The sequence below is a fragment of the Meles meles genome, chromosome X (assembly GCF_922984935.1).
Source record: "Meles meles chromosome X, mMelMel3.1 paternal haplotype, whole genome shotgun sequence".
In the NCBI taxonomy this organism is placed as follows: Eukaryota; Metazoa; Chordata; class Mammalia; order Carnivora; family Mustelidae; genus Meles; species Meles meles.
Window position 1 is genome coordinate 40,064,856 of NC_060087.1, and position 14,977 is coordinate 40,079,832.

Genomic DNA, 14,977 nt, shown 5'->3' on the forward strand with positions numbered 1-14,977 from the left:
AAAGCTGCGGTCATTGATTTGAGACATTCTAGTATAGGCACTTATTCCTATAAATTTCCATCTACTTAATGTTTTAGCTGTGTGTCAGGGGTCCCCCAAAACCAATCTTGGTCTTGCTGATTCATTCTTGAGTCACAGGGCTCAGAATGGTTACAGTTTATTACAATGAAAGATACGGATTAAAGTCAGCAAAGGGAAAAGGCACATGGGGAGAAGCATGGGGGAAACCAGGCTCAAGCTTCTGGGTGTCCCCCCAACAACCGGTGGAGTTTCCTGAGACATGCTTAATTCCTCCAGCAACAATGTGTTACATGTAAAGTGTTGCCAACCAGGGCAACTCCAGAATTCTTATTGGGGGTTAGCACCTGCATGACTGACCTCAGGTAGCCAGACTCCAGGCCTCTAGAACAAATGCAGGTGTTCACTATAGATCACATTAGCAGCATGAACTATCTAGTCAAACTGGAACAGAATGGCCAAATGCCTCAGACATACAAAAATGATCTTTACAGAACATTCCAAGAGCTCAGTATTCAGTTCCCAGGAGCCAGTCAAGAGTTTTTCTTGAGGGGCGCCTGGGTGGCTCAGTGGGTTAAAGCCTCTGCCTTCGGCTCGGGTCATAATCCCAGGGTCCTGGGATCGAGCCCCACGTCAGGCTCTCTGCTCAGCAGGGAGCCTGCTTCCTCCTCTCTCTCCCTGCCTACCTCTCTGACTGCTTGTAATCTCTGTCTATCAAAAGAATAAATAAAATCTTTAAAAAAAAAGTTTTTCTTGGTAATGTGCAGAATTTTATCAACTGAAGCCTACTGATTTAACATTTTCCTGTACAAGGTGCCTTCTATAAATCTGGATAGAATGTATTTTCATCCTCATTTTGAAATACTTTCAGATTTTCCCCTTTGATTTCTTCTTTCACAGATAGATTTTAAAAGTGTGTTCTTGGGGTGCCTGGGTGGCTCAGTCAGTTAAGCATCTGCCTTCAGCTCAGATCATGATCTCGGAGTCCTGGGATTAGGCTCTGCATCGGGCTTTCTGCTCGGCAGGGAACCTGCTTCCCCCTCTCTCTCTGCCTACTCTCTGCCTACTTGTGCTCTCTCCCTCTCTGTCAAATAAATAAATAATATCTTTTTTAAAAAGTGTGTTCTTCCAACTGTTTGGCTTTTTAAGATATTTTTCTTGTTCATTTCTAATTTGATTCCGTTAAATCAGAGACAATATTTTGTATAACTTAATCATTTTTTAAAAGATTTTATTTATTTGACAGAGAGAGAGATAGTGAGGGCAGGAACAGAAGCAGGGGAAGTGGGAGAGGGAGAAGCAGGCTTCCCACCAAGCAGGGAGCCCAACGTGGGGCTCTGATCCTGGGACCCCAGGATCACGACTTGAGCCAAAGGCAGACGCTTAACGACTGAGCCACCCAGGCGCCCTGACTTGGATCCTTTTAAATTTATTTTTGAGTATCCTAAATCTGTGGAATTACAGTTTTCATCAAATTTGGAAGATCTTGGCCATTATTGCTTCAAATATTTTTTGTGTCCTCCAATTATGTATAGATTGGGCTTCTTGAAATTGTCCCATAGCTCACTGATCATCTGTTAAGCTTTTTTTTTTTTTTTTTCAGTTTATTTCTGGGTTTCATAGTCAATTGTTTTTGATTTCAGTAAACTTCACTTCCATAGTGTCTAATTTGCTCTTAATCCCATCTAATTTTTTTTATAGCTCAAACATTGTAATTTTTATCACTAGAAGTTTGGTATTGATCTTGTTGATATCTTCCATGTCTCTTGCTTTCTCCTCGTTGCTTGAACATATGTAATATAGCTTAATAACTCTTTGAATGTCTTTGTCTACTCATTCTGTTATCTGCATCACATCCAGGCTATTTTGATTGATTTTTCTTTTAATTATGGATCATACTCTCCTGTTTCTTGGCAGGCCTGAAAAGTCTTTATTTAATGCAAGTCAATGTAAATTTTATCTTGTTAGGTTCTGGATATTATTTTATTTCTATGTTCTTGGTCTTGTTCTGGGATACACTTAAGTTACTTGAAAACAGTTTGAACATTCCACATCTTTTAAGCTTTGTTAGATGAGACTAGAGCAATGTTCAGGTAAGCTCTCATTTTGCTCTACTACTGAAGCAGACCCATTCAGAGTACTCTACCCAATGTCATGTGATTCGTGAGGATTTTCCCATCCAGTTAGTGGGAACAGGAACTATTATTGGCAAAGTTAGTCCCAGAGATTCTTCCCTCTAATCTTTTTGGGTGTTTCCTCTCTCCCTTACCCTTCTGGTCCTCAAGTAGTTTCTTCACACCTGTACGGATTCTTGAAGACTTGGAAGTAATCCTAGGCAAATCTCCAAAGGTATTGTTCTGTACATTTCTATCTACTATGTGACTCTGAATCTTCAGCTGTCTTGGCCTCCTTGAATTCTCAACTCTGTCACTTCAACCCAGGGAAAGCACTGGGCTCTGGGCTTCCTCTCTCTGGGCTGCAGCCTGGAAACTCCAAGCAATGGGGATCACTTCATTTCCCTTTCATCACTGGTTAGTGTGTATTGATGCCTGATTTCTGATGTCCTAAAAACCACTGCTTCAAGTATTTTGTCCAGGTATTTACTGTTAAAGCAAAAGGATAAACAGTCTTATTACTCTGTGTTTATTAGAAGTCTCTTCCGTTTAATATAGAGCTAACTTCCTTTCAATTTTTATGATTGTTGAATATCTTCCCTTTTTCACAGCTGTTGCAAATGGAATTTTCTCTTCCACTATATTTTAGAAGTGATAATTGTGTGATATATAAAGCCTATTGATTTTTGTATGTTATTTTTATGTTGTTACCATCCTAAATTTGTTATTTGTATTAGTTTTAGCTTTCTCTTGAGTCTTTCAGATATCTTATCAACAATAAATATAATTTTACCTCCTCCCTTCCTATTTTTATGCCTCTGGTTTTTTTAAAACATTTTAGTTATTTGAGAAAGAGTGAGTGCATGAGCAATGGTGGTGGGGGAAGAGCAGAGGGAGAGGGAGAAGTAGACTCCCCACTGAGCAGGGAGGCCAACATGGGGTTCAACCCCAGGACCCTGAGATCATGACCCAAGCCGAAGGCAGATGCTTAACTGATGGAGCCACCCAGGCGCCACTGCCTCTTTTTTAATTGTACTGGTTAATACCTCCACACAGTGCTAAATATTCACACTCTTCTATTTCAAACATAATATTGATAACTAAACTCAACTTATATCAGCTAGGTTTATTTTTAAGGCCTCAGAATGATGTTATGTTAGGGAACAATCTGGTGGCCAATGAAGTCTCTCTTTGAAGCGGGGTTAAATTGAGAGAAACCAGGATCCAAAAATGGATTGTCCCCAGAATGTCTAACAATGCATTCTGAGCATTTACGTGGTGATGTTAAACGTGCATGGATGAATGAGTGCTCTGATCCACTTTGGTCTATGCTTCTTAGTTTCCCATTAAGATCTTTTTTCTTTTTAAGACTTGATTTATTTTAGAGAAAGTGAAAGAGCGCAGGAGCAGGGTGAGGAATGGAGGGGGAGGGAGAGGGAGGAGGAAAGAATCTCAAGCAGACTCTCCGCTGAGCAGGGAGCCCTCTACCTGGCTGGATCTCACAACCAGGAGACATGACCTGAGCTAAAACCAAGAGTTGGATGCTCAACCAGCTGAGCCACCGAGGTGCTCCCCCACCCAAACCATTAAGATCTTTCTGATGCCTATCCTGCTGTTATTGAATGGAATGGTCTTTAAATACCAAATAGATTGTGTTTGTTGGTATTATTGTTCAGATCTTCCATACCTTTGGAGATTTTGTCTATTTGCTCTATTGATTACAGAGAGAGAAATGTTGATGTCTCCAAGTAGAAGTACATTTTGTCCATTTTTCCTATAAATTCTATCATGTTTTGTTGCATGTATTTTGGGGCTCTTAATTTAGGTGCATAAATGTTTAGGATAGTTGATTGGAGAATTGATCTTTTATCATCATGTAATGTTCCTCTTAATTGCTGATAATCTTCCTTGTTCTGAAATCTATTCTGATCTATTCTGCATGGTATTAATATAGCTACTCCACAGATTTTTTTGATTAGTGTAACTGTGTGTGTGTGTGTGTGTGTGTGTGTGTGTGTGTGGTGTGTGTAGCAGGTATGCATTTCTAAGGCCAGGAAAGATGTACATAAGAAGTATAACTTTTCTGTAATTTCTATTTAGAGCCTCCATTCACTGACTGACAGAGGAAACTACAGTCATTTCAAGGTTTGAACCCCTCACCAGTGTTGCACCTCAGTTCTGCATGGGACTTATGTGTCACCAAGCCTTGGGGAAGGGGAATCACTCTGTCAGTGCAAGCATCTGACAATATGACTCATTCCCCTTTGTCTCCTGTTGTTGGATCACACAGACTTGTTCTTCACCCCTGGACACAAGGCCTCTCTCTCCACTACTGCCAGCCCTCAGGGGCCCATCCACACCACTCTCAGCGTCATGAAAACAACCTCTGGAACTCTTTGTGCTGTGATGGCATGTGAGAAGACTCTAGAAGGCTGCCTTGGGGATGTCTTTCTTGAGTCCCCCACACCTCTGCACTGTCCTGTCTACCTCCCTCCCTCCTCTTAGAGCTGCCACAGTGTAGTTTGAGCTGTGGTAGGAAATTTCATTTTTTGTAACTTTTTACTTTAATGTTATGTAACATTGTTTTGATATTATTTTCAACTTACAGAAAAACTAAAAGATTAGAACAAAGATCTTATTCAGAGTCACCAGTTGCTTATACTTTACCACAGTTGGCTTTGTCATTTTCTCTCTTTCCATATATATGTGTAGAAGGTGTATTATTTGAGTATTTTCTTTTTACCTTTTTGAGTCATTTGAAACTAAACAAAAAGAATAAACCAATGAAATAAAAAATGGTTTCTTTAAAAGATCAACAAAATTGATAAACCTTTACTTTGATCAAGAAAAAAGAAGACAGAAAGGATGAAAATCACAGATAAAAGAGAAGGTATTCCATTGACCTTACAAAAATTGAAATGATCATAAGAGAATGTTATAAATAACTTTATGCTAGTGAATTAAACAACTTAGGTGTCTTAGGTACAAATTACCAGAATGAACTCAAGTAGAGGTAGAATCCAATCTTAGGAATGTACTCAAAAGAAATGAAAATAGATGTCCACACAAAGACTTACATACAAATATAGTAGCATTATTCATAATAGCCAAAAAGTGGAAACAATGAAATGTCCATCAGCGAATGAATGGATAAATCAAAGTTGTATATTTATATAATGGAGTAGTATTTGACCATAAAAAGGAATGAGCTACTAATACATCATACAACATGGATGAATCTTGAAAACATTATACTAAATGTAAGAAGCCAGTCACAATTGGGGTGCCTGGGTGGCTCAGTCATTAGCTGTCTGCCTTTGGCTCAGGTCATGATCCCAGGGTCCTGGGTTTGAGTCCTTCATGGGACTCCCTGCTTATCGGGAAGCCTGCTTCTTCCTCTCCCCCTCACCCTGCCTGTGTTCCATCTCTCACTGTGTGTCTGTCAAATAAATAGATAAAATCTTCAAAAAAATCCAGTCACAAAAAACCTTGTATCGTATGAATCCATTTATATAAAATGCCCCAAATAAGCAAATCCACAGAGTCAGAAAGTAGATTAGTGGTTGCCTAAAGCAGGGAGAGGATTCGGTTGGAGAGTGAAGGCTGAAAGGTTCAGTCTTTCTTTTGGAGGTGATGCAAATTTTCTAAGATCGAAAGTGATAATGGTTGCACACTTCAGATTGGTAAATTTCATGGCTTGTGAATTATATCTCAATAAACTTCTTACCAAAGTAAATAGAAAAGCTAAATAGACCTATAATAAGTAAAAAGATTAAAGTAATAATTAAAATTCTTCTCAAAAGGAAAAGCATCAGTCCAGAGGGCTTCATTGACAAGTTTTCTCAAATATTTAAAGAAATAATGTCATTCTTTCACAAACTCTTTCATACAATAAAAGAGGAGGAGACACCTTTCAATTAATTCTATGAGAACAATATTACCCTAACACCAAAGCCAGACAAAGATATCAGAAGAAAGAAAGATCACAGACCAATATCTCATGAACATAGATGCAAAAATGTTTAAGAAAATATTAGCAACCTGAATCTAACAACATACAAAAAGGAGTATGCATCATGGACAAGTGGAATATATCAACTTATCAACTAATGTAATATACCTTATTTTTTTTTAAGATTTTATTTATTTATTTGACAGAGATCACAAGTAGGCAGAGAGGCAGGCAGAGAGAGAATGAGAGGGAAGCAGGCTCCTCGTGGAGCAGAGAGCCCGATGCGGGACTCGATCCCAGGACCCTGAGATCATGACCCGAGCCGAAGGCAGCGACCTAAACCACTGAGCCACCCAGGCGCCCTGTAATATACCTTATTAATAGAAGTTAAAAAACCACAGGATCATCTCAATATAGTAGCCAACATAGCATCTGACAAACAACAATTCATGGGGGAAAAAAATGTCAAGAAACTTGGATAGAAGGAAATCTTCTTCAACCTGATAAAGGACATCTATGAAAAACCCACAGCTACCATCACACTGAATGATGAAAGACTGAATGCTTTCCCAAGGTCAGGGAAAAGGCAAGTAAATCTGCTCTCACTAATTTTATTCCATGATTGTAGTTAAGATTTGGGTCATTTCCATAGGGCAAGGAAATGAAAAAACTCCCAGCAGCCTTTTATTTTTTTTAATGGAGATGTGTGGTCTTTTGTCTGTGCCCATTGCCATTTCTGGGGTAAAAAGAAAACACATGGAACTCACCACCAGGTCATTCTTTAGGGCTCTAGGCCTCTGGCTGATCAGCTATCTTTTCTCTACCTTTTAAAGTCATCTTGTATTTGTTTCTTTAATTAATATTTAGAGTTTCAGTCTTCACTCAGTGGGAGGAATAGGAAGAAGTACATATCTTCCATCTTGGTTTGTAACCAAAAGTCTGGACTATTTATCTTTTATTAAAATTTGTATTTTGGAATAATTTTAGATTTTTCAGAAAAGTTACAAAGGTAGTACAGTATAGTTCTTTTATATCCTTCATCCAGTTCTCCCTAATGTTAACATCATACATAACTATGGTATCTTTTTACAACTAAGGAATTAATATTGGTACAGTCCTACTAACTAAACTCCAGACTATTCACATTTCACCAGTTTTTCCACTAATATCCTTTTGCTGTGATAGGATCCAAGATACTACACTATATTTAATCATCATGTCTGCTTAGTCTCTTCTGATCTGTGACAGTTTTTCAGTCTTTCCTTGCTTTTTTAAATGACCTTAGAACTTTTGAATCTACTGTGAAGCTCTAGAAAGATAAGAAACTGGCTACATAAAGAGCCTCCAGGGATAGCAAACTAGGTAGTTTTGGGCCAGGGGTGGGAGGAAGACTTTTCTCTGTCTACCCTTTAGTTGTGTGACTTTTGAATTTTATATTCTCAACAACCATGAAGGTGCTGATGTATTACCAGAATTGTTGATAAAAATAATAAAACAATATATATTCTGTTTATATGTATATAATATTCAGTCATTTGTATTGGTACTAACTCATGAATATTTATCTTAGTTTTGGAGTTTAAATCCAATGCTATTATTATTTATTTTGTTGCTCAAATTTTTTCAGCCTTGGCCCTTGGCATCCCATTCCAGTTGGCTCTTGTGTACTTTTGACAACTCCCCTTACATTTTTTCAGCACTTCTGAGTTTTTTTGGCACCACAAAAGGCTCCAAGCTCATCTTGTATTTACTTTGTCTTAGACTCCTAAGAGCCCCAATTCCTTTGATTGAAGAATGGTGTTAGAAACCAAGATCTGGGTGATAGGTGGGCATCCCATGGCTACTGGGATGTCACCGTTTCTAGGCCCTCTAAAGGTACAGAACTAGAAAATATATGTATCTGTGCTAATACATGAAAACACGTACATCCATAATTCTATCTATCTTATATGTTAAAATAAACATGAGTTCATTCACATAAAAAAGATACAAGGAAATTAATGCAAAAAATTAAAATCAAGGGGTGCCTGGACAGCTCAGTTGGTTAAATATCTGCCTTCAGCTTAGGCCATGATCCTAGAATCCTAGGATCAAGCCCCACCTTGTGTTCCCTGTTCAACAGGGAATCTGCTTCTCCCTCTCCCTTTCCCCCTCCCCCCACTTGTGCTCACTCTCTCTCTTTCAAATAAATAAAACTTTAAAAAAATTAAAATTATGCCTTGCCATCCCAATCTTCCACAATTTCTTCATCTATAACAAAAACAAATATGTGATTATATGCATACATACATACATACATTAATGTGAGTTCAGTTTAGCTTTCTGCCCTCCCCCTTTGTATATTTGTAACTACTTACTCTGGTACATGGCACCAGGGGCTCCTATTATCAATAATTTATTTATTTATTTGTTCAGTGCTATAATACATGTAAAATAATTTCAGAATTATTAGCCTAGAGCCCTGTGAGGAAAAAAACAACTTTACAAACTAGAATACAATATTTACATATCATTCTCTTTGTCTGTAGTCATCTGTAGTCTGAGTAATCAAAACACTGTTTCCTGAAGTTATTTTGATCAGCTCCCTTGTTTTATTTTTTCCAGTTTTATTGAGAAATAGTTGATGTACACTGTTATATAAGCTTAAGGGGTACAACATGATGGTTTAGTTTACATATGTTGTGAAAAGACTACTGTAATAGGTTCATCTTCTCATATAAATGCAATAAAAAAAAAAGAAAGGAAAAGAAAACAACTCTTCTCCTTGTGATGAGAATTCTTGCTTCTTTTATCCCCACCCATCTGTGAGGTTTTGGCATACATTTGTAATACAGTTAGATTCTCTTGTCACAGTTAGTATTCCATCCATTTGTGACTTGACTTCATTACCACAGGGATCCCCTGATACCTTTACTGATGTTTAAAAATTTGTATACAGTAAAGTTCACTCTGTATGGGTAGAGTCATGTATCTGCCAACTTGGGACAGTTCAATCACTCTAAAATTTTTCGTTTATTCTCTCCCCACTCCTCCACTCCCCTCCCAGTCTAGGGCCATTTTGAAGGGCTGGTTTCCAAGTCTGAAGAAACCATAAGGTTGAAACTGCTGAGATGAGTGACTACTGGGGTCCAAGAGAACAGAAATATATTTCTTCTTTCTGGCTGCCCTCTAGAGGCTGAAGGAGAAGCCTGCAGCTACTCCCAGAAGAAACAAAAGAAGGTCCGTAACCTTCAGTTGGACATTTGCCTTTTTCATATGCCATATTACACTTGTTTAAGTAGCAAATGGCTTGACTTACTCTTCAGGCAGCCCTGTGAAAGAACAGAGAGGACATCTATACATTTGTAATTGACAATCAAATAGGTATATCATTTTTCTTAAAAGCCACTGAATTCAACAGAAAACATTTCATTCCACACTTGTGCATTTCTAGATATTAGTGAGATTAGTTTATGATTTTCTTTCTTCTTTTTTTTTCTTTTGCTATCTTTGATCAGGTTTTGGTATCAGGATTTTGCTCCTGTTGAGAAATACATGAAGTTAGAATTCTGTAAAGATGACAGACTTGATGTAGGTAGCAACCCAAATTTAGTCTGCTTCTAGAGCCAATAGTTGGGGGTAAGTGAGGTTGTGATCTTCATGGGAGTCTCAGATGGAAGAACTTGGGATGTAGCTCTCTCCTCGGTGGACTGGTTAAGCCTTGGAAACCAGAGTGGGAGAGCCCCAGTGAGGGGATTAGAATGAGGCAGTTCCTGGAAAACATTCAGGTCACCAAGTCATGGAACTCAAGGTTGGGGGAAGGGGGACTGATGTTGGATCCCCACAGGTGGGTTTCATTGTCTGGGCTTCCAAGAGATCAACAGGAGCTAAGAGGGTAGATGTGACTTCTCCCATGCCCGAGTCTGAGGAGGTGTGAGGAGATCTAAGAGCAGGAAGGTTTTCTCCTGGCCTTCAGTGGGGGTACTGATAGCCTGCCTGTTGCTATGGGGAGCTTCTGAAGGGTGAGACCACTTTGTCTTCCACTACTTTGAGGCCTACTCCCCTTGTACTTTAATAACTGGACCTTGGCTCCAAGTAGAACTAGCACATCTGAGGAGGTCCAAGAAAGCAGAGAGACAAGATCAGTTGGAACAAGGATAACAACATGTCCATCAAAGCTTGTTGAAGAGAACCACTTGAGTCAAAAAATATGAACACAGGAAGAGTCACCTGTATGGAAAATATTTTCTGAGTCTATGTGAATTCCCAAGTGCTCAATTCAGTAGCCAATTAGAAGATAAGAAAGGTCATTACTGACATAAAACTTGGTGACCTGCAAACTCAAGCAGAGGAAATACTTCAAAGCATAGAGCAAAACACAAAGATAGAAACCATGAGGAACTTATCATGAGTTGGGGTGAATATATGCACGAGTTTCTTTAGTATATACTCAGGAGTAGAACTAGTGGATCAAAAGGTAGGTGAATCGGGGCGCCTGGGTGGCTCAGTGGTTTAAGCCACTGCCTTCAGCTCAGGTCATGATCTCAGGGTCCTGGGATCGAGTCCCACATCGGGCTCTCTGCTCGGCAGGGAGCCTGCTTCCCTCTCACTCTCTCTGCCTGCCTCTCTGCCTACTTGTGATCTCTCTCTGTCAAATAAATAAATAAAAAATCTTTTAAAAAAAAAAAAAAGGTAGGTGAATCATCCTTTTTAATCAGAATATGTTTAGAAAATGTAGAACGGTTTAGAAACCATTTTCTAAAAAGTTGGCACAAGTTTGCATATTCATTATCAGTTATAAGTTAGCTTTACTGCATATCCTCCTCAGGATTTGGTATTATCAGACTTTTAAATGTTTGCCAGTACGATATGTGTGTAGTGGTATATCATGGTATTCATTTGTATTCCCTCTTTAACAATGAGGTTGGACGATTTTTCATATGTGTGTTGTTTACTTAGATTTATTCTTTTTTGAAATGGCTATTTCAATGTTTTACGCATTTTTACAGAGTTGTCTTTTTTCCCTTAATTCATATGTAAGTATTCTTTACATATTCTGAATGTGAGTCCTTTGTCAATGAATGTGTTGCAAATATCTTCTCCCACTCTGTGGCTTGTCTCTTTATGGAGTCCTCTGAAGAATAAAAATTCTTAATTTTAATGTAGTCAAATGAATCAATTATTTGCATTATGGTTACTGCTTTTCTTGTCTTGTTTAAGAAAACTTTCCATGGTCTCATGTCATAAAGATATTCTCCTATATTATATTCTAAAGGCTTCAAACTTTTGCCCACATTCAGTTTTATAATCCCCCAGAGTGTGTATCTAAGGTGTGAGGTAGGCATCCAGGTTATTAGACTCTTTCAAGTTGTCAAATGTCCTTGCATGAGCAGTGGTCTTTTATTATCTCCCCCACGTTCTTTTTTTTTTTTTTTTTAAAGATTTTATTTATTTATTCGACAGAGAGAGATCACAAATAGACAGAGAGGCAGCAGAGAGAGAGAGAGAGGGAAGCAGGCTCCCCGCTGAGCAGAGAGCCCGATGCGGGACTCTATCCCAGGACCCTGAGATCATGACCTGAGCCGAAAGCAGCGTCTTAACCCACTGAGCCACCCAGGCGCCCTCTCCCCCACGTTCTAATCAAGGCACTCAACTGAGCACTCTCTGGCACTTCTCCCCCTCTCCTGCATTCTCATTAACTCAACATAGTTCAGATCTTCCCTTTCTCTCACTTGGAATGGAGATTTCCTTGCCTCACTCTAACACCCCTCATACAGAATAAAACCACTCATCTCTTCCTAAAATCCTGAATCTATAATAGTATCCCCTTTTCCAATTCTACTTACATTTCCCATGTCTTTAAGAATAGAATTTTAGCACACTGGTGTGTCATCAAATATCTTTGCAGGTTGTGTTCCTTCTACATTTTTTGCTCTATCTTCCCCTCTTTCTCATCAAAAACTCTGATCTTTCTATTCTATCCAGTGACTTTGACCTTGCTTCTCCAATATTCATCTTTGAAGTTCTGGTGCTTAGCACTTAGTAAATACTCAATGAGTGTCTGTTAAAATACAGTTAAATCCACCCCACACAAAGTATGTGTTCTGGTCAGTGGCACATCGTAAGTTATGAATAAGTGTTGTCTTAATGAATGAGTGAGCATCTCGGCACTTACTATTTATTTTGATATCTAATATACCAAAGTAAACTTTACCATAGTAAAGTTAGTATGATTTACCTATCTCATGTAGTTGTGGGATCTGGTCTTTGGAGAAATAAAACAGTAAGTTGCTAGCAGTCATAGATGACATAGCAAAATGTTATAGAGACTATGAATAATATAGCGAACATGAGGCTCATTGAATAATCTAGATAATAAAGACACGAAGTGCTTACTAAGAGTGGGGCTACTGAGAGGCAACGTCAACAGGAAAAGCCTCCAGGAAGAGTTAGGCCTCTGCTGGATTTTAAAGAATGGTTAGGCCTAAGGAATCCCCAAAAAAAAGCAGATGCAGGGGTGAGCTTGACCTTAGAATCTGGTGGGATATTCAGATTGGTGGTTATTGTCCCTGCAATCTGACTGTAAGGTCTGGCACACAGGGTCTGTCTGTCCAGAGCCTGTTCTGAGCATTGGTGGTGGGACATGAGAGTGAGCAAAGTCCTGATGTCATCAAAGAAGTATATAGCATGATAGTTAAGTGCGTGGACTCTGGAGTCAGACCTAGGCTCATATCCCAGGTTCACTTCTCAACTAGAGTATGACCATGAACAAGTTATGATGGTGTGCTGAGCTGTGCCCCCCTCCCCCCAGCTCAAATGTTAGAACCCTAACCTCTAATATGATGTTATTTGGAGGTGGGACCTTTGGGAGGTAATTAGATTTACATGAGGTCAAGAAGATGGGGCGTCATGATGGAATTAGTTTCTTTATAAGAAGAGACACCAGAGAGCTTGCTCCCTGCCATGTGAGGACACAGCCAGAAGGCGGTTGTCTATAAGCAAGGAAGAGAGCTCTCACCAAACCTGACCATGCTGGTGCCCTGATCTCTGACTTTCCAGCCTCCAGAAGGGTGAGAATAAATTTTTGTTGTTTCAACCACCTGGTCTGTGGTGTTTTGTCATAGCAGCTTGAGCTGACTATGACGCCTGTCTTCTTTATGCCATGCTTTCCTCACCCATGAAAATAATTACATCCCAGGGCTTCTGAGAGAAGTAAAGGCAAGCAAAAAACAAACAACACCTCCCCGCCCCTCAGCTCCAAAAGTCAGAATGGTTTCTGGCACACAGTAAACACTCAATAAATCTGTAATAGGAGGCAAGGTGGAGTTACCCTTAGAAACTGGAAATAGGAGCAGGGCAAACACATCATCATAACAGCAGGGACCCTTTTGGGCATCATCGATTTTGTAAGGAGACCAGATCAGTTTCCTTGATCTCCGTGGGGTGAAATCAGTAGTCTTTATTCCAGACCCACCACTAACAACCCCTCCTGAGTCCCATAGGACAGCTAAGGGGTGAATGGATACAACAGAGTCATTCATGACAAGGTTGGTTCAAACCACACAGTTGGTGTCCAAGTCCAAGATCTGTGAGGCCAGGGTTTGAAGAAACTCAGCCAAGCATAAAATTTTAATTAAAAATAAAAACTTGAGTCCTGTCATGGCTCCCATTGCTCTTGTGTTTCATCGCCATCAGATACAGCCCCCTTTGGACTGTTCAAAGCATTGGACAGCTTCCTCGACTGGGCAAAATTGGGACAACTTCTTTGATTCCTTAACTCTCTCTGTGAGCCAGGCCTCTGGAGATGAGGCCATCCCTCCAAATTCCCATTGCTTTAGATGAAGGCTTTGGACCCCATGTTTCATTGTCTTGGTCGTCTCCCAGGGAAATGGATTCTTCAATATAACAGGAGTGTAGATATGTCACAGGATGGAAGATGACTCAGCAATAACAAGGAACAAAGCACTGATACACTCAATATGGATAAATCTCAAAAACATGTTGAGGGGACAGAAGCTGGAGGCCAAGGAGCAAACACTGTGTGATTCCATTTATGTGAAGTTCAAAAACAGGCAAAACGAATCCATGGTGAAAGAATCCAGAATCACAGTTACCTTCGTTGGGAGCGGCTGGGGGCTCAGTATTGAACGGGAAATGAAAATGGTCTCTATCTCGATGGTGCTCCCATGATTTATGTATCTGAAAAATGCATCAAATAATGTACACTGAAACTGTGTGCCTTTTTGGTGTCTAAGTTCTACCTCAATTAAAATAGGAAGAAGTAGGGCGCCTGGGTGGCTCAGTCCATAGAGCGTGCGACTCTTGATCTCAGCATTGTGAGTTCGAGCCCTGGGTTGGGCGTGGAGCCTACTTAAAAAAAAAAAAAAAGAACAAGAAGAAGAAAAGAAGGAACAGCAGTGAGAATCTGGAAATGAAGTCATCAATAAACCTAGCAAAGCACATAACAAGGCTAGCAGGAAGTGCCATGTCGGTGTGTCCTCTGCAGAGGGGAGGCGGGCAGTTGCCCCATGCTGGCCCATGAATGGAGCCAGTGTTCTGGTCTGCTTCCCAAGGGTGCCTGCTGTGAACTTGGCCCAAGGGGCTAGGCTTGATTTGACCTCGGGGCCAGGATCTGGCTCCACTGGGCCAGCGCTCCTCAGCCTCCAGAACTGGTTATCGCACACTCTTTCTGGGAAGACAGATAATTTTTGTAAAAATTACAGGGGCTTTTGCCAACTTCATTCAGCCTCTTAACCTTTTGGCAGCTGCTTCAAGGAACGTCACAGAGCCAGTTGAGGCAGTTTCCAGAGTGCAACAAAGTGGGCATTAATCCCACAGTTTTGCTGCCAAACAGAAAGAGAAATGGTGACTTAAAAAAAAAAAAGGCAAAGAAACAGGAGAGCAGTTGGAGGCC